The following is a 20,956-nucleotide window of genomic DNA, read 5'->3' on the forward strand; positions in this document are numbered from 1 at the left end:
TGGGTCAAAGATGCAATGTTAAATTCCATAATTACTTATGCCTTATGTACCTCACCTTTAAATACGGTAACATTTTCACTGACCTTATCTATTGCTGTCACTTGTCACTGTGAAGATCAATTTAATTTTATGGCATTCAAAGCACCTTTTATTCCTTTTTGCTGCCACAGCACATCTCAACGTGATTCTTTCATTGAGCGCTCCTAGGTCCCCAGTGGGCTCTTAAGGCTCTCCAAGTAACTATGTAATATAAGTCAGTCTGACTGACTACAAGGTACTGTTTTTCCTGCATTCCAGGAAAAAAAAAAAAAAGGTAAAAAAAAAAAAGTGGGGGAGGCAGGGCCAGGGGGACCAGGGGGGAGCAAATCCTCACTCTTCTGCTCTCCAAAGCAAGATTCTAAGGGGGCCTGGGGGCCTTATGTTAAGACAGAAAAAAAGAGAGAGAGGCAAAGAGAGGTGTGGGGAGAAAGAATCCATGTGAATATCTAAGAAGTGATAAAAAAATTTCAAAAAAAAACAAAAACTAATAAGGTTGCCATAAGCATTCAGTGCAAAACTGAATTCAGAAATAAGCAGAAGTAAGGAGAAATCTAGGCCTTCGGAGAAGAATTTTTGATGTTAGTTTACACAATAGATATGTTTATATCATTTAAAGTCTTTCTACTGTATGCTTGCCTTCAGCTCACCTGGCATACTTGGTGAACAGAATTACTCATGTAAACCATCTACCCAAAATCTTCTCAAAGTCAAACAGAATAAGTAGTTACAGCACTTCTTCAGCATATACTTTTTTGTTATTTGCTGTTATTTGTTATTTGTTACTTATTATTATTATTATTATTACTGCCTGTAGTATTTGCCTGCAGGTTGTTGCCAGTATACAACAGCAAACAATGTCTTTTCTAAAACAATTTTTAAATTCAAATGTTGTTCAGTACAAATGGTATAGTATTATCGTCCACCTTGTTTTCAGCTTAAAAAGTGAGACTTCAAGGGTAAGCTGGAACAGAGATGATGGACACTTGAGCTCTTTAAAGAAAACCACTTAGAATCCTCACTGTTTCTGCTTTGAAATTGTTTAGAGGGGGGCATAACAGTAATAAATTATTCAGTACAATGTGAAAATTAAATGCCATTTAAAAATATTTCAAACATTAACTTTCAAAGTTCATTTTGAAAAGGAAAAGTCAGGAAATGAAGGGTAGCAAAGCATTTCATTATGTGAATAGTTAATCGCTTAAAATGATTAGCTTCAAAGGAAAGCAGTATCTGTAAATAAGATAATAAGCTGGTTTATGTGATTTGATTTTAAACGTCAAGATCTGTATTTTCTCATGCTGTACTCATGGAAATTTTGCAAAACCAAAAAACATTTTTGTTATTTACCTCAGTCTGTGAGGCTGCTATTTAACTATGTGTTTGTATTTTTTTTTTCCTGTGGAAAACATATAAATAATCTGTACACTGTAAGGTAACATGAAGATTAAATGAAATATTTGCTGTTTCAATATATATAAAACTATGTATGTATTTTAATTTGTTTTACTTTTTTTCACCTCTGTCCCAGGTTCAGAGACTTAAACAAATTCATGGACTTGGGTGGGTATGGAGGAACTTTTACAGAAATAATTGGTCTCTGCTTCAGCAGGTTACACATCATTCTACTTCAACCCAGATGAGGTTTGCACGACTAAGGCATTTTTCCCTTCCTCCCTACAAGACAGCTCATTGACTTCAATGCTTTAAAGTATGTACTGTAGTATTTCTTATCTAATTACAGCATATGTTTTGATACAAACCTGAAATAAATTATGTACTGCTTCTATCTTAAAAGACAAAAGTCCAACTCTTTTGTCTGGGGCTAAGAACAGTCTTACTTTGCAACAGTTGTTCTGGCTAAATGCTGTTGATACACAAACAGATGACCAAGAACACTGAAACTGATTTGCAACTGCTATGCATGAATGGAAAGGATGATCAAATAAATGTTCTACTTCTGACTTGGTCATTGTTTATACCCAGAATGGAGAATTTTGATTTCCTGTGCTAGGAGGAATCAGGAATGGTTGTCCTTAAAGCTGAATTACACCCAAAATATGGACTTATCAATTTTGAGCATTGAGTGTGAATTAGAAAATTATAATTCATCTTGTCATTTTCAAATTATTGCAGCTTTTCATGAATTATTGTGTATTGGATTTACATGGCAATGTTTTGGTAGCAGGGGGATGCAGGGGTGGCCTCCATGAAAAGAATCCAGCAGTTGCCCCATGTTAGATAAGGGCCAGTTTCAGCTGGATCCAGAGGGAACCACTGCTAGCCACAGCTGAGCCAATAAGCGAGGTTGTTTGCACCTCTGTGAGAGCAGATTTAAGAAAGGGAAAACAACAACAACAACAATCAATGCTGCCCAAAAACAGCTGGGATAGTGAGGAGTGAGAAACATCCCTGCAGACCTGAAGGAGAGCAGAAGGAGGGCCAGAGGTGCTCTAGGCACTCAGCAGAAGTTCCCCTGTGGCCTGTGGAAGAGCCCCCGGTGGAGCAGGTGGATGTGGCCTGGAGGAGGCTGTGGCCCATGGAGAGCCCCCACAGGAGCAGGCCCCAGGCCGGAGCTGCAGCCTGTGGAGAGGAGCCCACGCAGGAGCAGGGGGTCTGGGCGGAGCTGCCGCCCGTGGGGGACCCATGCTGGAGCAGTTTGCTCCTGGCGGATGGACCCCGTGGTACAGAGCCATGTGGGAGCAGTTCTTGAAGAGCTGTTGCCTGTGGGCAGCCCCTGTAGGCTCAGTTCGGGAAGGATGGCATCCCGTGGGAGGGATCCCACGTGGAGCAGGGGCAGAGAGTGACCGTGAAGGAGCGGCAGAGACAAAGTGTTATGGACTGACCACAGCCCCCATTCCCTGTTCCCCTGCGCAGCTTGGGGGGAGGAGTTGGAAGAAGGTGGATGGGGGAAAGGTGTTTTTTGTTTGTTTCTCACTGCTCTAGCTTGTTAGTAATAGGTAATCAATTTAATTAAACCCCCTATTCTGAGTCTATTTTGCCCATGACAATAATTGTTGAGTGATACCCATAGTATGCTCCCATATTTGAAGCAGTTCTTGAAGAGCTGCTGCATGTGGGAAGCCCCCGCAGGATCAGTTTGGGAAGGATGGCATCCTGTGGGAGCAACCCCATGTTGGAGCAGTGGCAGAAGGTGACTGTGAAGGAGCAGTGAAGTGCTATAGACTGACTGCAGCCCCCATTCCATTCCCGTGTTCCCACTTGGGGAGAGGAGTTGGAAGAGGGTGGATGGGGGAAGGTGGTTTTAGTTTGTTTCCTTTGTTTCTCGCTGCTCTAGCTTGTTAGTAATAAGTAATAAATTTTATTAATCTCCCTATGCTGAGTCTGTTTTTCCTATGTTTGTAATTGTTGAGCTATCTCCCCATCCTTGTCTCAACACTTGAGCACTTCTTGTTCTATTTTCTCCCCATTTCCCTTTGAGAAGGGGAAGTGGGTGAGTGGTTGTGGTGGAGCTTAGCTCCCCAGCTGGGTAAAGCCACCACACATTGCCAAATCTAAGAAATACAAAGATTTTTCTCATATATGTGCTGCTTGGGGAATGTTATGATTTAGATGTTTGGTGTATACGCTCGGAAAAAAAAAAAGGAATAAAATAAAAAAAACTTCATGTTAGTTAAAGGAGTCCTAACAGTATCTGTCTTCATTATTAAAAAGCTAACTAAAAATTCTGTTAATTACACAAGCTGCCTCTGCTAGGCTGAGCAACGGTAACTTGACAGAGGGAAGAGCCATTTGTTCCATAGCAACTGTAGGAACTCAGATTCTTGCCTGATAAAGCAAAAGACTGAAACCATACACCATTTCTGCACAAGGTAGCAGTCCCCAAAACAGTTCCCTGTTATGGCTAGGGACAAGTTCACATCTCCATTCGAGACTTCACACCACACATGCGGCGGTTCCTAATTTCCTCTGACATAGGTAACATATTTTCTGTCCCTCTTCTCTTCTATCTCAAGCTATTGTGTAAATGATAATTTTATTTTTTTTTTGAGATTTATGTAAAATCCAGAGTGTTCCTGGTCACTGTTACCAGAAATTGTGAATATCTAAATATTTATATTGCATAAGAACAAATTAGTTAACTGTCAGTGCTAAAAAGTGTTCTCTTGTTAGAGGAATTGCAATATGAATTCCTGTTAAGTAATGATAAAATGAAGATGTCTATCTCAAGAAATGATATAATATGCTTTAAAGATAATTTTAAACGTGCTGAGTGAATTTTCCTGAACAAAAGTAGTAACAAGCAGTTGCTAGTATATTGTATATGCACACACACACGTATGGACACATATTCTAAACACTACTCAGAACAGAAATTCATGAGCTGATGTTAATTATATCACAAAATGAAAGCACTCATTCAATAAATATGTTAACAGTTCATTTTGAAACTTGCCAAGTTTAAAAGATTATTTTCTCCACCTTAAAAAATACAGTACAAAGGGAGTTATTCAAGCTCTGACAATTCAATAGGCAAAACTTCTTTTCTCAGTTTTGTAGCATTCTTCACAATTTCTAATCTTCACAAAGAGAAAGAAAGGTTACAGGAAAAAAAAGCCAGAAACCAACACTGGGAAGTAACCTTCCAGTTCAGTTAAATCCATGCAACCTGAAATTCATTTGGAACATTTTGCCCCAGAATTTTTCATAGGTTCTTTCTCCCTATGCAGGGAGAAAGGCTTTGTTTGTGTATACCACTCTTTTACGTTTAAAAATAATTCACTGTGGTCTATAAATCTTTACATTTTTCTGAAGAAAGAGAGATTATTATAGTCTTCTGTCTACTTTTCAAGATTTTTAATCCTAACAGATTATTATGTGGGCAACACTCTTCATTTTCAATTCAAATAACATAAAGTGTAACAAAGGTTTGAGATACGTCCATTGCTTATGGAACAATGTAATCTGATAATACTTTCTTCTACTTCAGGTTACCTGAAACATCTGTTAACATATAGACCATATCCCTTAAACTCTAAAATGGGTGATGTATAAACACTAACAGTGCACTAAAACATCATCATGCTTCTGTGATCATCTTTCCTCAATTGAAAGTGAACACTCATAGACAACCTTTTGTACATGACCTTTCCAAAAAACGTAAAATAATGGGAGTACACATCCCACCCATCGCCAAAGCATATGGACTGCTAACAGAAACAGTTGCATGTAAGTAAAAATATTAGCAGGGAGTACATAGAATATGGTCTCCCCTATGGAAAATATTTCTACAAAACAAGCAGACTGTAAGTTGAGTATGTTGCAGGGATTCTAACACTAACCAACACTTTTCAAAGAAGAAGGCATTCATCAAGATACTCATTTTCACTTTTTCACACATACATTACAGTTACTTCAAGCAGATCTAGAAATCTGAAAGACTATAGGTTTTGATTGAAGCAATTGTTATTTCCTTACTGGCTATGCTAATTCAGCAAAATATTAAAACTGAGCTGAATAATCATGCAAATGATTTAAGCTTTAAAATACTAGCTGTAAAATGATTATACATTTTGTATCTATTCACAAATCCAATAGATTCAAAATTTTAATCTTTCTGAAATTTGCTGAACTTTACAGTGCACTGCAGAATAAGAATTCTAACATTAAGAATTATTAAAAAACAACAACAACAAACTAGTACACGGTATAGTTATAAGTACATGGAATAAAATTGCCTTTTAATTTTTTCTCATTATTATAATGTACAAACCATATGTATTTCCTAATAGAGCCATAAATATGTTTACATTCTAGTATGAGACACATGCACAGGATGCTTCATCAATAACTAGCAAGCAAAAGATATATGAATAATGTCTGCATCAGAATTTCAGCTCAAGGCGACCTAAAAGCTTCTCTACATTTGTACTTCCAGTTTCATGTTCTATTTTCAATCACACAATAACCAAAATGCCTAAATGTCAAGGTGCAACTGGCCACCATTCTGATATACATCAATCAGCTCCTTTGCCAAGAGAATAAATGTGGAAGAATCTGTATAAACATATGCTATTATCATCCCAAAACAGTCTACTGCAGGCAATCAGCAAGCTCCAAAGAAGTTCTGCAGATTCCAAAACATGGGAATAACAGGTAAACAGCCTCTGCCTTTTGAATCTCAGAGAGTATCCAGGCACCACTCCAAAGAAAATATAGTTATGTCCTTGCTGAGAATACTACTCCAGAAAGTAATTTAATGCAGGAACCTATCCTGTCTTCCTCTAAGCTGTCCCAGAGTTCCTTTCTTTAGCAACTGCACAGAGAGATTCGCCTTACCTGCCTTTCTTTCTTGGGAAAAGAAAGGTATCTTTTGCCTGAAGAGGTTCTGCTTGAGTAGGGATAAATGCCTGGAAGATTCAAGGTAAGCATATTCCATTGCTGCTAATGCTAGGTCCTAGTGTGATTACTCTGAACAAAAAGCAGTGAATATACTCTTCAGCCATTCAAGGTTATTCTCGCAAATTCAAGGGGTAAGCAGGCTGGAAACAATGAGTCTTTATTCATCTATTCTAAAATCATCTTAAATCCTTAGTTTACAAGGATTAAAAGTTGGGTTTTTTGCTTGCTATGTTTCTCTCTAAATATGCAAAATTGACCACTGGGAAACACCAATGGAGATAAAACATCATGGGGAGCTGTTTGAGAAAACAGTAATATTTCCACAAATGAAAAAAAAAAAAAAGCTGACCACACCTTTGCATTAATAGGTGTAATTCAAAGTTTCAAAATGTGTTTTGCCTTCTACAGGTGGATCACCATTACACAGAAGCAACACCATGCCATAGTTTTAAAGTTTATATACTTAAATATATGAACATTACAGGGAAAGCCAATTTTTAGCTGCCTGAAATCAGACTTCCAGTTTTGCAAGAAATGAATCAATACAGTTCAGCAGTTAAATATGAGAGAAAAAATGACCAGGGAAAAAAAAAAAAAAAAAAAAAAAAAAAGCTTTAAGGTAAGAGAAAAAAAAGAAAAAAGAAGTTATAAGGCTGATTATGATTTTTTTTTTTCTAATCAAAATAGTAACAAAGGTTTAGTTTTAGTTCTTAGAAGTTTAACTAAAATCTCTAAAATCTGTAGATGACTTGTAATCTACAATGGGACTTAGTACTTCAGCAAACCTAAGAAACAGAAAGAAAAGATGTTTTAAATAAATTGGATAGCTGTGGACTGCATTTCCTACTAAGGCTATTATACAAATTCCCCCCCCCAAAAAAAAGCCCCAGAACATTGTAGTTCTCCAAAATGTATGGAGAATTCTATTCTTTCTAACTAGTGACTTCTTTTCTATTTCTTTTCTTTTCTTTTTTTTTTCCTTTTTTTTTTTTTTTCAGTTCATAATTTATTTTAAGGATTAGAAGTTTTAAAAAGTTCAAGTGAATCCCAGTTGTCATGTTAAACCAATGTAATTACATTGTTATTTGCAATATATCATCAAACTGATGCCTTTGTGGTACCACTGGGGAGTGAAAGATAATAGATTACAATGAAGGACCTTGAAAAGACAGGTTTCAGAGTTTAACGATTTCAGTATATGCAGAAATTCTAAGAACGTAGCATTCTGCTTCCTCTTGTTCATCCAGTTACTTTCTCCTGTATTTAAGCTTAAAATGTGGATAACAATCTGTTCATTAGCAACTACTTCCAACAACTCTATATTTAGTAGTGGTTTTGCTTCAAAGAGTCCTATATTGCTGTCAGGAGCTTTTCAAAGTCTCCAACAATTATAAACATATAAAAGAAGAGACGTTCCCTACAGATGACACTCTGGCCATTGACCATTTTTCATACTAAATAACAAAATCTAATGGAATCATTTTTCCTCAGGGTTAAGTTTCTCCTTGGAATTTTTTTAAATCAGTACACAAAAAAAGACGGTGAAATACGTTTTATTGTCTGTGGCATTTATCCAAAATCACAGCAGAGCAGTGGCCACGTATATTCTCTAAATATATTATTAAATAATGTGTTTCAATTTACTTGATTGTACTTGTATTTAATAAAAAGTAAAACAGCTACAAAAGGGAAGGAAAGGTATCTACTGCAAAATAATCCACAGTACTGTAGCAGGTTACTGCTACAATTAGAGCTGGAACATATACCAGATTTTCCCACCTATCAAGTGCATATTCTAATAATCCTGAATTAGTTTCTCAACTTTTTCAATCATCATAAAAAGGAAAAAAATGAAAAGCTGATTCTTGTTTTCAAAAAGGTCTTCATTTTTCTGTGTGCTGGAAAAATGTACTGTCCTGGTTTCAGTTAGGACAGAGTTAATTTTCCTCCTAGTAGCTGGCAGGGTGCTATGTTTTGGATTAGAATGAGAAGAGCGCTGATAACATGCTGATGTTTAAATTGTTGCAGAGCAGTGCTTACACCAAGCCAAGGACTTTTCGGCTTCTCGCTCTGTCCTGCTAGCGAGCAGGCTAGGGATGCAGCAGGAGCTGGGAGGGGACAGACCCAGGACAGCTGACCCAAACTGGCCAAAGGGGTATTCCATACCATCTGACGTCATGCTGAACAATATATAGGGGTGGCTAGCCGGGATGGAGGGGGGGCCGGCTGCTCGGGGATAGGCTGGGCATTGGTCAACGGGTGGTGAGCAATTGCATTGTGCATCACTTATTTCGTACACATTATTACTATTAATACTATTATTATTATTATTATTATTGTTATTATTTTTCCTGTCTTAATAAACTGTCTTTATCTCAACTAACAGGCTTCACTTTCCCGTTTCTCTCCCCCATCCCGGAGAGGGAGTGGGGAGGGTGAGCGAACGGCTGTGTGGTGTTTGGCTGCCAGCTGGGCTAAACCACAACATGTACTTATGGGCAAACTGGCAAGATGCCACCTCTGTAAGCCCTGAAAATACACTTAGGCTGATATAAGCCAGTAGACCTTCATTCAATTTAAGAAAACTGTGCTCAGACAATGCAGTTAAGGACATGAGACTAAGAGTGCATCCAAACTTCCTTTCCTTCTAGCAATTCCCTGCAGTTTGAAGTTGTTATGCCCAATATCTAATGGCAAGAAAGAGCCTGAAAATCTAAATGTGTCTGAAACGTAAACTGTAGTGGATGTAGGTGGCAAGATTTTGGTAATAGAGTGGTCTGCAGATGTCACATCTCTGAGGGGATATCAGGTGATGTCCTGGCTTGGACACAGCTAATTCTAGCCTTCTCTGCCACGGAACCACAAGAGAAAACAGCCCATCAGCCATGTGTATGGTTCCTCTCTGAAAACATATTAAGAAAGGGCAAAAATGACATAGAAGCAGACAAGAAGGGAGAAAAATGTGAGAAACAATCCTGCAAAAGCCAAGAGAATAAAGAGGTGGTGGAGGTGCTCCAAGCAATACCTCTCATGTTCCCTGAGGCTCATGGAGAGGAGCATGGTGAATCAGGTTATTTCCCTGCAGCCCATGGAGAGGAGCAGACCAAAGTGGATATTCACCTTGCAGCCCGGAAAGGACCTCACACCAAAGCAGTTGGTTATTTCCTGAAGGAACTGTGGCCCACAGAGAACCTACACTGGAGCAGATTTTTCCTGATAGACTCCAGCCCATGGAAGGATCCACATCAGAGCAGGAAAAAATTGTGAGGAGAAAAGAGTGGCAGAACAGTTATGGACTTACCATAAACCCCTGTTCTCCATCCTCTGCTCAATTACACTTTGCTGGGTGAGTGTCAAGGGGATGGACAAGGTTACCCACCACATCACCAAATTTAGATTCACTTTGAACAGTGACTGAAGGTTTGTGCTCATCAGTAACAAACTGACTCATCTTGAGTACTGTGTTCAGTTTTGGGCCCCTCACTACAAGAAGGATATTGAGGTGCTCGAGCATGTTCAGAGAAGGGCAATGAAGCTGGTAAAGGGTCTGGAGAACAAGTCTTATGAGGAGTAGCTGAGGAAGCTGGGGTTGTTTAGCCTGGAGAAGAGGAGGCTCAGGAGCAACCTCATTGATCTCTACAGGTACCTTAAAGGAGGCTGTAGAGAGGTGGGGATTTGTCTATTCTCCCACGTGCCCAGTGACAGGACGAGGGGGAATGGGCTCAAGTTGCGACAGGGGAGGTTTAGGTTGGATATTAGGAAGAACTTCTTTACTGAAAGGGTTGTTAGGCATTGGAATGGGCTGCCCAGGGAAGTGGTTGAGTCACCATCCCTGGAGGTCTTTAAAAGACGTTTAGATGTAGAGCTTAGTGATATGGTTTAGTGGAGGACTTGTTAGTGTTAGGTCAGAAGTTGGACTAGGTGATCTTGTGTCCTGGTTTTAGCTAGGATAGAGTTAATTTTCCTCCTAGTAGCTGGTAGGGTGCTATGTTTTGGATTTAGGATGAGAATAATGTTGATAACACACTGATGTTTTAATTGTTGTAGAGCAGTGCTTACACCAAGCCAAGGACTTTTCAGCTTCTCGCTCTGTCCTGCCAGTGGGCAGGCTAGGGGTGCAGCAGGAGCTGGGAGGGGACAGACCCAGGACAGCTGACCCAAACTGGCCAAAGGGGTATTCCATACCATCTGATGTCATTCTAAACAATATATCGGGGTGGCTAGCCGGGGTGGGGGGGCCGGCTGCTCAGGGATAGGCTGGGCATTGGTCATCGGGTGGTGAGCAATTGCATTGTGCATCACTTATTTTGTACATATTATTATTGTTATTATTATTTTATTTTCTGTCCTAATAAACTGTCTCTATCTCAACCCACAGGCTTCAGTTTTCTCATTTCTCTCCCCCATCCCAGAGAGGGAGGGGGGAGGGTGAGCGAACGGCTGCGTGGTGTTTAGCTGCCAGCCGGGTTAAACCACAACAGTCCTTTTGGCGCCCAACATGGGGCACGAAGGGTTGAGATAACGAGAGATCTGACTAGAGTGTGTTAAAACAAGATTCTGATAAGCATTACATCAGTTTAATAATTACTAATCACAATGCCGGTTTTTGTGATCTCAAGTCTGCTGTGCCTGTTTTCCGAATTGAGTTATATAGCACATTACTTAGTGTATGTGTTCCCTGTCGTGTTGCTTATCACTTCTGGGGGTTGGTACAGGGTTATTATTTTGCTGTACTGTGTAACACTGGCTTACGATATGATAAAATTACCGGCCATGAGACTAATCTGGTATTTGTACTCAGCATTGTGATCAACTCCATACTTTGGGAACCCTACCTGAGAAACTATTAATAATTACACCTTTCATGCTTTTTCTTCAGGGAGCCAATCTATGGAAGGGTCAGGGGAAGATGTTTTTTCCCATTTGTTCACTCTCCCACTCTTCTCCTCCAGCGAGTTATGGTAGCTTTCCAAAACTTCAAATATCCTTGGGATGTTCAGACCAGCATGTTCTCATTGTTATGTCTCCTGAATGCACTTCAGGTTTTGTCTAAGGTTAAACAAATACTTGAGAGTGTCATCCAGAGATCTGTCCTGAGGTAGGATAGTTGTGAGTGGCAGGGAGAGTGGGAGGATATGGGGAGGCATCTAGAGCAGTGGGCACCTCCAGTGCTTTGGAAATTTACCCCCGAACAACTGAAAAATCCTAAAAAACTGGTAGAGTGCTTGAAAAATGTGTGTCATCACCCTGGCAGTACCAGACATACAGAAATCACTGTAATGTGCTGGGGCTTGGCCTATGCTTACTGAGCTGCACTCAATGCCAATATAACCCCAGTGATGGACCCGGCGGCCACTTCAACCTCTGAGACAGACCCAGCGGCCACTCCAAGCCTTAAAATGGGCCCCAAGGCTGAGCCAGGGAAACAAACTGTGCCAGTGTTGGTTGTACCCATAACCAAGGTGAAAAAATGGTATAGAGAGTCAGGTCGTTTAGAACGCAGAGTCTTCTGCTAGCTCTAGGTATAGAGAAGACGAGGCCGGGCCATCAGAGGAGCAGGAGGATGAAGATGAAGGAGTCGCAAAAACAGCAGTATCTAGCTGAAACCTATACGAGTGTGAGCTACGAGATGTGCGAAAAGATTTCAGTCGCTGTATAGGTGAACAGCCTGTCAACTGGCTGCTCCGGTGCTGGGACACTGGAGCCAATAGCATGGAATTAGAGGGCAGGGAAGCCAGGCGGCTGGGATCCCTTGCTAGAGATGCAGGCATTGACAAAGCAATTGGAGGTGGAGTACGACCTTACAGCCTCTGGAGGCGTCTCCTGTCAGCTGTGAAGGAAAGGTATCCCTACAAGGAAGAAATTGTATGTCTTCCAGTCAAGTGGACCACTATGCAGAAGGGAATCCAGTACCTGAGGGAATTAGCAGTACAGGAGGTGATTTATGAGGACCTAGATGACGAACAAATATCCACAGATCCAGATGAAGTCAAGCGTACACGACCCATGTGGTGGAAGTTTGTACGGAGTGCACCATCATCATATGCCAGCTCATTGGCAATAATGGCCTGGAAAGAGGATGAGGAACCCACAGTGGATGAAGTGGCTAAACAACTCTGGCAGTATGAAGAAAGTCTCTCCTCTTCCCTACAGGCCTGCGTCTTGGCTGTGGAGAAACTTTCTGCAGAGGTCCACCAAATTAAAGAGAATTTATTTGCCATTTCAGCAAGGACCTCATGCGGATTGGGTGCAGCGAGGGCTCCTGGCAGGGAGCCTGAACGGATCCAACCCCTAATCCCCCCCAATAACGCGGCGCAGAGCTGTTGGTCAGAGCCGCAGCCCTGGCCCCCTCCCTCCAAGCAGGCAGGAGCTGTGCTTGTGCCGCTGTTAGCATTCATGAAGACACGTAATCCACAAAGTGATTATATGAAGGTGCTTTATTAGGCGCCGGAAGTTAGGGGCATGCCTGCCCAAATCTAACTTTGTCCGATTTGCTCACTCAGTTCTCTTTTATCTCCTAAAATATTACATATGCATTGGGTTTCACAACACATCTATGCATATTAATTTCCTAGCTCCGCCTAGCCCCGCTTCTTATGCTAATTATCTTATCAGTCCTTCTGTGCTTGCATATTACTCTCTGGTGGTCGTCCAGGTGGTCATTGGGATGAAGTAAGATATCTTCATCAGAGTTGAACTTTTTAACCTTTTCTTCTTACACATGCTCTCTGAGCCCTTGGTCTCAGTCCAAACCGCAAGGTTGGTTTGATCCAGTTCCCGGGGTCTGAGAGGCCCAAGTTATCTAGATGTCTTGCAAATTGGGCATTCTTTTAGTCCTCCTCCTTACTCCTCATCATGAATCAGTGCATTCTCTCATGCTATCCTTGCACATATATTTTGTATCTTCCAAGTGCAGCCCCGGAACAGTACATTGCAAATGTAACACATATTAAGCAATATTGTATATTTCATCTTCTATTACCAACACCACCGTGGGCGGTGCGGACACATGCTGCGGGCGGAGCCAGGGGTGACGGCAGCCCACCCACCCCCTGGCGCTATAAGAGCAGGCCCTAGGGAGCGCCGCGACCCGGGAGCACCGCCAACAGGATGCGCTAACAGGACCGGCTTGGCAGTTAGCGCAGGATGCGCTAACAGGACTGGCTTGGCAGTTAGCGCAGGCAGTTTGCGCAGGGCAGTTCAAGCGGGGCAGGGAGGAGTACGAGGAGGGCCCTCTCCCCCATTTCCCACCTCCCTTTCTCTTCCCTTCCTCTCCTCGGGCAACGCTTCCTCGTTGCACGTAGACCTCACCATGGTGGACACCCGTCGCAGCGGCCGGTCCGAGGCGGCAACGCAAACAGAGGAGATGCTGCGTCTCCGGACTCATGTGGGCACTCAGGTGGATCCCCTGAGGGGGGAAGTGGCAGTCCAGACAGGTGACTGTGGGGAGCTCCGGTATCTGGAGACCCACCTGGGTCCTGAGGGAGGAAAGGGCTGTCATGGGTGCAGGTGTGCCCTGCTTAAGGAACTCCTTGAGCAGGTGGCTGGGCTGCAGCAAGAAATTGGCAGCCTGAGGGTCTCCTGGGAGTCTCTGAGGGTAACAGACAGGAGGTGTCAACCTGCCCCTGCTGATACCCTGCAGCCCCCTTCTATGTCCCTGCCAGCGGTAGAAGCTGACCCAGCAGATCACATGCAGGACAGAGGGCTTGTCTGCCCACAAGAGAAAAGGGGCTGGACCCTCGTCACAGCTCGCAGTTTGCCTCCGACACCCATGATGCCACCAACTCCCATGGTGTCCTTGGGAAATAGATTTGAGGCTCTTAGGCAGGAAAAGGAAGAGGTTGAGGGTCTGGACAGTAGTCCGAACCCGGGAAGCAACCCGGAGAAGCGTGTCAACATTTGGGGAAGTACTCAGCATAGGGATCAGGACCGGATGGGGTGCTGCATCACAACCAGTGCCACAAAAAAAGAACGGAGAGTCTTAGTGATAGGAGACTCCTTGCTCAGGGGCACTGAGGCTCCCATTTGTCGACCAGACAATCTATCCAGAGAGGTGTGCTGTCTTCCTGGGGCACGTGTCAGAGACGTTAGGAAGGCTCTGCCACAACTCTTTAAACCGGAGGAGTACTATCCTCTTGTTGTCATTCAGATTGGATCCAGGGAAGCTGCAACTAGAAAAATGAGGTATATTAAAAAGGATTTTGCATCCCTGGGAAGGATGTTGAAGGGATCGGGGGTGCAGGTAGTGTTCTCCTCTGTCCTCCTGCTGGGTGGCTGGGACCCAGAAAGAAGGAGGAGAATGGGACAGGTAAATGACTGGTTGAGGGGGTGGTGTCCAGACCAGGGATTTGGGTATTTCGATCTTGGTCAGTCCTTTGAGAAGCCGGGTATGTGGGCTGATGACCGCCTCCAACTCAGCAAGTGGGGCACAAGTGTGTTGGGGAGCAAGCTTTCTGGACTGGTTACCAGGGCTTTAAACTAGGTTTGACGGGGGAAGGGAGGGGAGCTACAAGTGACAGAGAAGGGCTGGGGGAAGTTGTCATTGCTGTCGCTGTTGAAGGCAGAAGGGAAGCACCTCTGAGTTGTCCCATAGGATTGTCTGAGGGCTCCTCAGAGATGGTAATGATCCCAATACCCTGTCCGGAATCTTCTTCTTGCATCCCTCCAGAGGTAACTGCACCCGCTGCTTCCCTCAAGTGCCTCTACACCAATGCGCAGAGCATGGGAAATAAACAGGATGAGCTCGAGATCTGCGTTCGGCCGCAGGGCCACGATCTCGTTGCAATCACACAGACGTGGTGGGACAGCTCACATGACTGGAACGCTGTCATGGAGGGCTATGTCCTTTTTAGAAAAGACAGGCTGGAGAAGCGAGGGGGTGGGGTTGCCCTTTATGTGAGGGAGCAATTCGAGTGTACCCAGCTCCACCTGGAAGAGGGTGAAAGACAAGTGGAGAGCTTGTGGGTGAGAATTAAGGGGTGGGCTGGTATGGGAGACACTGTTGTGGGGGTGTACTACAGGTCACCAGATCAGGAGGAGGAGGTCGATGAGGCCTTCTACAAACAGCTGGTAGTAGCCTCACGATCATGGGTGGTTCTCATGGGGGACTTCAATTATCCAGACATCTGTTGGGTAAGCAACTTGGCCAGGCATGAGCAGTGCAAACGGTTCCTACAATGCATTGAAGACAATTTTCTGTTGCAGGTGGTGGAGGAGCCGATGAGGCTGGGGGTGCTTCTGGACCTTGTCCTTACCAACAGGGATGGGCTTGTTAGGGATGTGAGGGTTGGGGGCAGCTTGGGATGCAGCGATCATGAGATGGTGGAGTTCAAGATGGAACTTGGTGGAAGAAATAAGGCTAAAAGCAGGATTGCTACCCTGGACTTTCAGAGAGCCAACTTTGACCTCTTCCAGGACCTGCTTGGAAGTATCTCCTGGGCTAGGTTGCTAGAAGGCAAGAGTGCTTGTGAGAGCTGGGCTACATTTAAACAGCACTTCTTCCAAGCTCAGGATTGGTGCATCCCTAAGAGTAGGAAATCGGGGAAAGGGGGCAGGAAACCTCTGTGGATGAGCAAGGAGCTAATCGATAAGATCAAAAGGAGGAGGAAGGTCTATGAAATGTGGAAAAAGGGCCTGTCCTCCTGGGAAGAGTATAGAAGTGTTGTCAGGGCCTGCAGGGACGCGACGAGGAAGGCTAAAGCCCACCTAAAGATGAGGCTTGCAAAAGAGATAAAAGATAATAAGAAGGGCTTTTTTAAGTATGTAAACAGTAAAAGGAAGACTAGGGATAATGTAGGTCCCTTGCTGAACAAGGGGGGTGTCCTGGTAACAGGAAATGCCGAGAAGGCGGAGATACTGAATGCTTTCTTTGCTTCAGTCTTTGCTTCAAGGACTCCCCCCCCCAGGACTCGTCGACCCTGGTGGGGGGAGAAGGGGGCTGGGAAATGGAGGGCTCCCCCATGGTTGACCCGAGAGTAGTTGGGGAGCGCCTGAGTGGGCTCAACGCACACAAATCCATGGGTCCCGATGGGATGCATCCACGTGTGCTAAGGGAGTTGGCAGAGGTGATCGCCGAACCACTCTATATCATCTTTGAAAGGTCCTGGAGAAGAGGAGAGGTGCCTGAAGATTGGAGGATAGCCAATGTCACTCCGGTCTTCAAGAAGGGCAAGAAGGAGGATCCGGGAAACTACAGGCCAGTCAGTCTCACCTCTGTCCCTGGAAAGGTGTTGGAACAGCTCATTCTGGATGTCATCTCCAAACAATTGGAAGAGAAGAATGTTATGAGGAGTAGTCAGCATGGATTTACCAAGGGGAAGTCATGCTCAACCAACCTCGTTGCCTTTTATGATGACATCACCAGCTGGGTAGATGGGGCAGATCAGTGGATGTCATCTACCTTGACTTTAGCAAGGCTTTCGATACTGTCTCCCATGACATCCTGATAGCTAAGCTGAGAAAGTGTGGGATAGAGGAGTGGACAGTTAGGTGGGTTGAGAACTGGCTGACTGGCCGAGCTCAGAGGGTGGTGATCGGTGGCGCAGAGTCCGGCTGGAGACCTGTGACTAGCGGTGTTCTCTAGGGGTCGGTGCTGGGTCCGGTTTTGTTCAACATCTTCATCGATGACCTTGATGAGGGAATAGTGTCTGCCCTCAGCAAGTACGCCGATGACACGAAGCTGAGAGGAGTGGCTGACACGCCAGAAGGCTGTGCTGCCATTCAGCGAGACCTGGACTGACTGGAGAGATGGGCAGGAAGAAACCAAATGAGGTTTAACACAAGCAAGTGTGGAGTCCTGCACCTGGGAAGGAACAACCCGATGTATCAGTACAGGCTGGGGGACGACCTGCTGGAGAGGAGCTCTGAGGAGAAGGACGTGGGGGTCCTGGTGGACGACAGGTTGACCACGAGCCGGCAGTGTGCCCTCGTGGCCAAGAGGGCCAATGGGATCCTGGCGTGCATTAAAAGGAGCATGGCCAGCAGGTCAAGGGAGGTGATCCTCCCCCTCTACTCCACCCTGGTCAGGCCTCACCTGGAGTACTGTGTCCAGTTCTGGGCTCTCCGGTACAAAAAAGACAGGGATCTCCTGGAAAGAGTCCAGCGGAGGGCCACAAAGATGATATGGGGCCTGGAGCATCTTCCCTATGAGGAAAGGCTGTGAGACCTGGGTCTGTTCAGCCTGGAGAAGAGAAGACTGAGAGGGGATCTTATCAATGTGTATAAATACCTGAGGTGTGGGAGACAGAGGGATTTGGCCAACCTCTTCTCAGTGGTTTGTGGGGATAGGACAAGGGGCAATGGCCAAGATAGAGCACAGGAAGTTCCGCACCAGCATGCGAAAGAACTTCACAGTAAGGGTGACGGAGCCCTGGAACAGGCTGCCCAGGGAGGTTGTGGAGTCTCCCTCTCTGGAGATATTCAAGGCACGTCTGGACGCCTACCTGGGCAGCCTGCTCTAAGGAGCCTGCTTTGGCAGGGGGGTTGGACCCGATGGTCTTTCGAGGTCCCTTCCAACCCCTTCAATTCTGTGATTCTGTGATTATCTTCCTCTCCACCTGTACAAACCAGTGTCTCAGCTATCAGGGGTAAGCGTCCTTCTGTGCAAGGAAGACAATATAATGAGTACACACCCCATGCCACTCTGTGGTTTTACCTACGTGACCATGGAGAGGACATGAGAAAATGGGATGGAAAATCTACTTCAACCCTAGAGGCACGGGTACGTGAGTTTCAACGAAAAACAATCGGAAAAAAGAGGTTCCCTGAGAAACTTGCTGCTACAACTTCCAGCGCGCAGTCCTCCAGACACAGAAATGAAGATTCTGACCAGGATTAGAGGGGCCCTGCCTCTAGCCAGGGGGAGGAAAGGGACAATCGAGTTTATTGGACTGTGTGGATTCGATGGCCTGGCACATCAGATGCACAGAAGTATAAGGCTTTAGTAGACACCGGTGCACAATGTACTCTAATGCCATCAGGCTATAAAGGGCCAGAACCCATCTGTATTTATGGGGTGACGGGGGGATCCCAGCAGTTAACTGTATTGGAGGCTGAAGTGAGTCTAACTGGGAATGAGTGGCAAAAGCACCGTATTGTGACTGGCCCGGATGCTCCGTGCATCCTTGGCATAGACTATCTCAGGAGAGGATTTTTCAAGGACCCAAAAGGGTTCCGGTGGGCTTTTGGCATAGCTGCCTTAGAGATAGAGGACATTAAACAGTTGTCTACCTTGCCCGGTCTCTCAGAGGACCCTTCTGTTGTGGGGTTGCTGAGGGTTGAAGAACAGCAAGTGCCAATCGCTACCACAACTGTGCACCGGCGGCAATATTGCACCAACCGAGACTCCCTGATTCCCATCCATAAGCTAATCTGTCAACTGGAGAGCCAAGGAGTGATCAGCAAGACCCATTCACCTTTTAATAGTCCCATATGGCCAGTGCGAAAGTCTAATGGTGAGTGGAGACTAACAGTGGACTATTGTGGCCTGAACAAAGTCACACCACCACTGAGCGCTGCAGTGCCGGACATGCTAGAACTCCAGTATGAACTGGAATCAAAGGCAGCCAAGTGGTATGCCACAATTGATATCGCTAATGCATTTTTCTTCATCCCTCTAGCAGCAGAGTGCAGGCCACAGTTTGCTTTCACTTGGAAGGGTGTCCAATACACCTGGAATCGGCTGTCCCAGGGGTGGAAACACAGCCCTACCATTTTCCATGGACTGATCCAGTCTGCGCTGGAACAGGGGGAAGCTCCTGAACATCTGCAGTACATCGATGACATCATTGTGTGGGGTGACACAGCAGAGGAAGTTTTCGAGAAAGGGGAGAAAATAGTCCAAATCCTTCTGAAAGCCGGTTTTGCCATAAAACAAAATAAGTTAAAGGACCTGCACGAGAGATCCAGTTTTTAGGAATAAAATGGCAAGATGGACGTCGTCAAATCCCAATGGATGTGATCAACAAAATAACAGCTATGTCTCCACCAACTAGCAAAAAGGAAACACAAACTTTCCTAGGTGTCGTGGGGTTTTGGAGAATGCATATTCCAAATTACAGTCTGATTGTAAACCCGCTCTACCAAGTAACCCGTAAAAAGAATGCTTTTGAATGGGGCCCTGAGCAACGACAAGCCTTTGAACAAATTAAGCAGGAAACAGTTCATGCAGTAGCCCTTGGGCCAGTCCGAACAGGACCAGATGTAAAGAATGTGCTCTACACCGCAGCCGGGGAGAAGGGCCCCACCTGGAGCCTCTGGCAGAAAGAGCTTGGGGAAACTCGAGGTCGACCCCTGGGGTTTTGGAGTCGGGGATACAGAGGATCTGAGGCCCGCTATACTCCAACCCAAAAGGAGATATTGGCAGCATATGAGGGAGTTCGATCTGCTTCGGAAGTGGTCGGTACTGAAGCGCAGCTCCTCCTGGCACCCCGACTGCCGGTACTAGGCTGGATGTTCAAAGGAAGGGTCCCCTCTACACATCATGCAACTGATGCTACATGGCGTAAGTGTGTTGCACTGATTACTCAGTGGGCTCGAGCAGGAAACCCCAGTCACCCAGGAATCCTGGAAGTGATTATGGACTGGCCAGAAGGCAAATATTTTGGGATATCATCAGAGGAGGAGGTGGCCCGTGCTGAAGAAACCCCACTGTACAACAAGCTACCAGAAAATGAGAAGAAATATGCCCTGTTCACTGATGGGTCCTGTCGTATTGGGGATAAGCATCAGAGATGGAAGGCTGCTGTATGGAGTCCTACACGACGAGTTGCAGAAGCTACTGAGGGAGAAGGTGAATTGAGTCAGTTTGCAGAAGTGAAAGCCATCCAGCTGGCTTTAGATATTGCTGAACGAGAAAAGTGGCCAGTTCTCTATCTCTGTACTGATTCATGGATGGTAGCAAATGCCCTTTGGGGGTGGCTACAGCAATGGAAGCAGAACAACTGGGAATGCCGGGGCAAACCCATCTGGGCTGCTGCATTGTGGCAAGATATTGCTGCCCGGGTAGAGAACCTGGTTGTAAAGGTACGCCATGTAGATGCTCATGTGCCCAAGAATCGGGCTACTGAAGAACATCAAAACAACCAGCAGGTGGATCAGGCTGCTAAGATTGAAGTGGCTCAGGTGGACCTGGACTGGCAACATAAAGGTGAATTATTTATAGCCCGATGGGCACATGACACCTCAGGCCATCAAGGTAGAGATGCAACATACAGATGGGCTCGTGATCGAGGGGTGGACCTGACCATGGACACTATAGCACAGGTTATTCATGATTGTGAAACATGTGCTGCAATCAAGCAAGCCAAACGGTCAAAGCCTCTTTGGTATGGAGGACGATGGCTGAAATATAAATATGGAGAGGCCTGGCAGATTGATTACACCACACTCCCTCAAACCCGCAACGGCAAGCGCCACGTACTTACAATGGTGGAAGCAACCACCGGATGGCTGGAAACATATCCTGTGCCCCATGCCACCGCCCGGAACACTATCCTGGGCCTTGAAAAGCAAGTCCTATGGTGACATGGCACCCCAGAAAGAATTGAGTCAGACAATG

General features: G+C 44.9%; 1 pseudogene; it reads left to right on the forward strand.

Annotated features, from left to right (window-relative positions):
• The first annotated feature begins 13,408 nt into the window (after window positions 1-13,408).
• The window catches only part of LOC126913178 (uncharacterized), a 28,829-nt pseudogene continuing 21,281 nt past the window's right edge, over window positions 13,409-20,956 (forward strand).

This window comes from Cygnus atratus, chromosome 2, assembly GCF_013377495.2.
Source record: "Cygnus atratus isolate AKBS03 ecotype Queensland, Australia chromosome 2, CAtr_DNAZoo_HiC_assembly, whole genome shotgun sequence".
Lineage (NCBI taxonomy): Eukaryota > Metazoa > Chordata > Aves > Anseriformes > Anatidae > Cygnus > Cygnus atratus.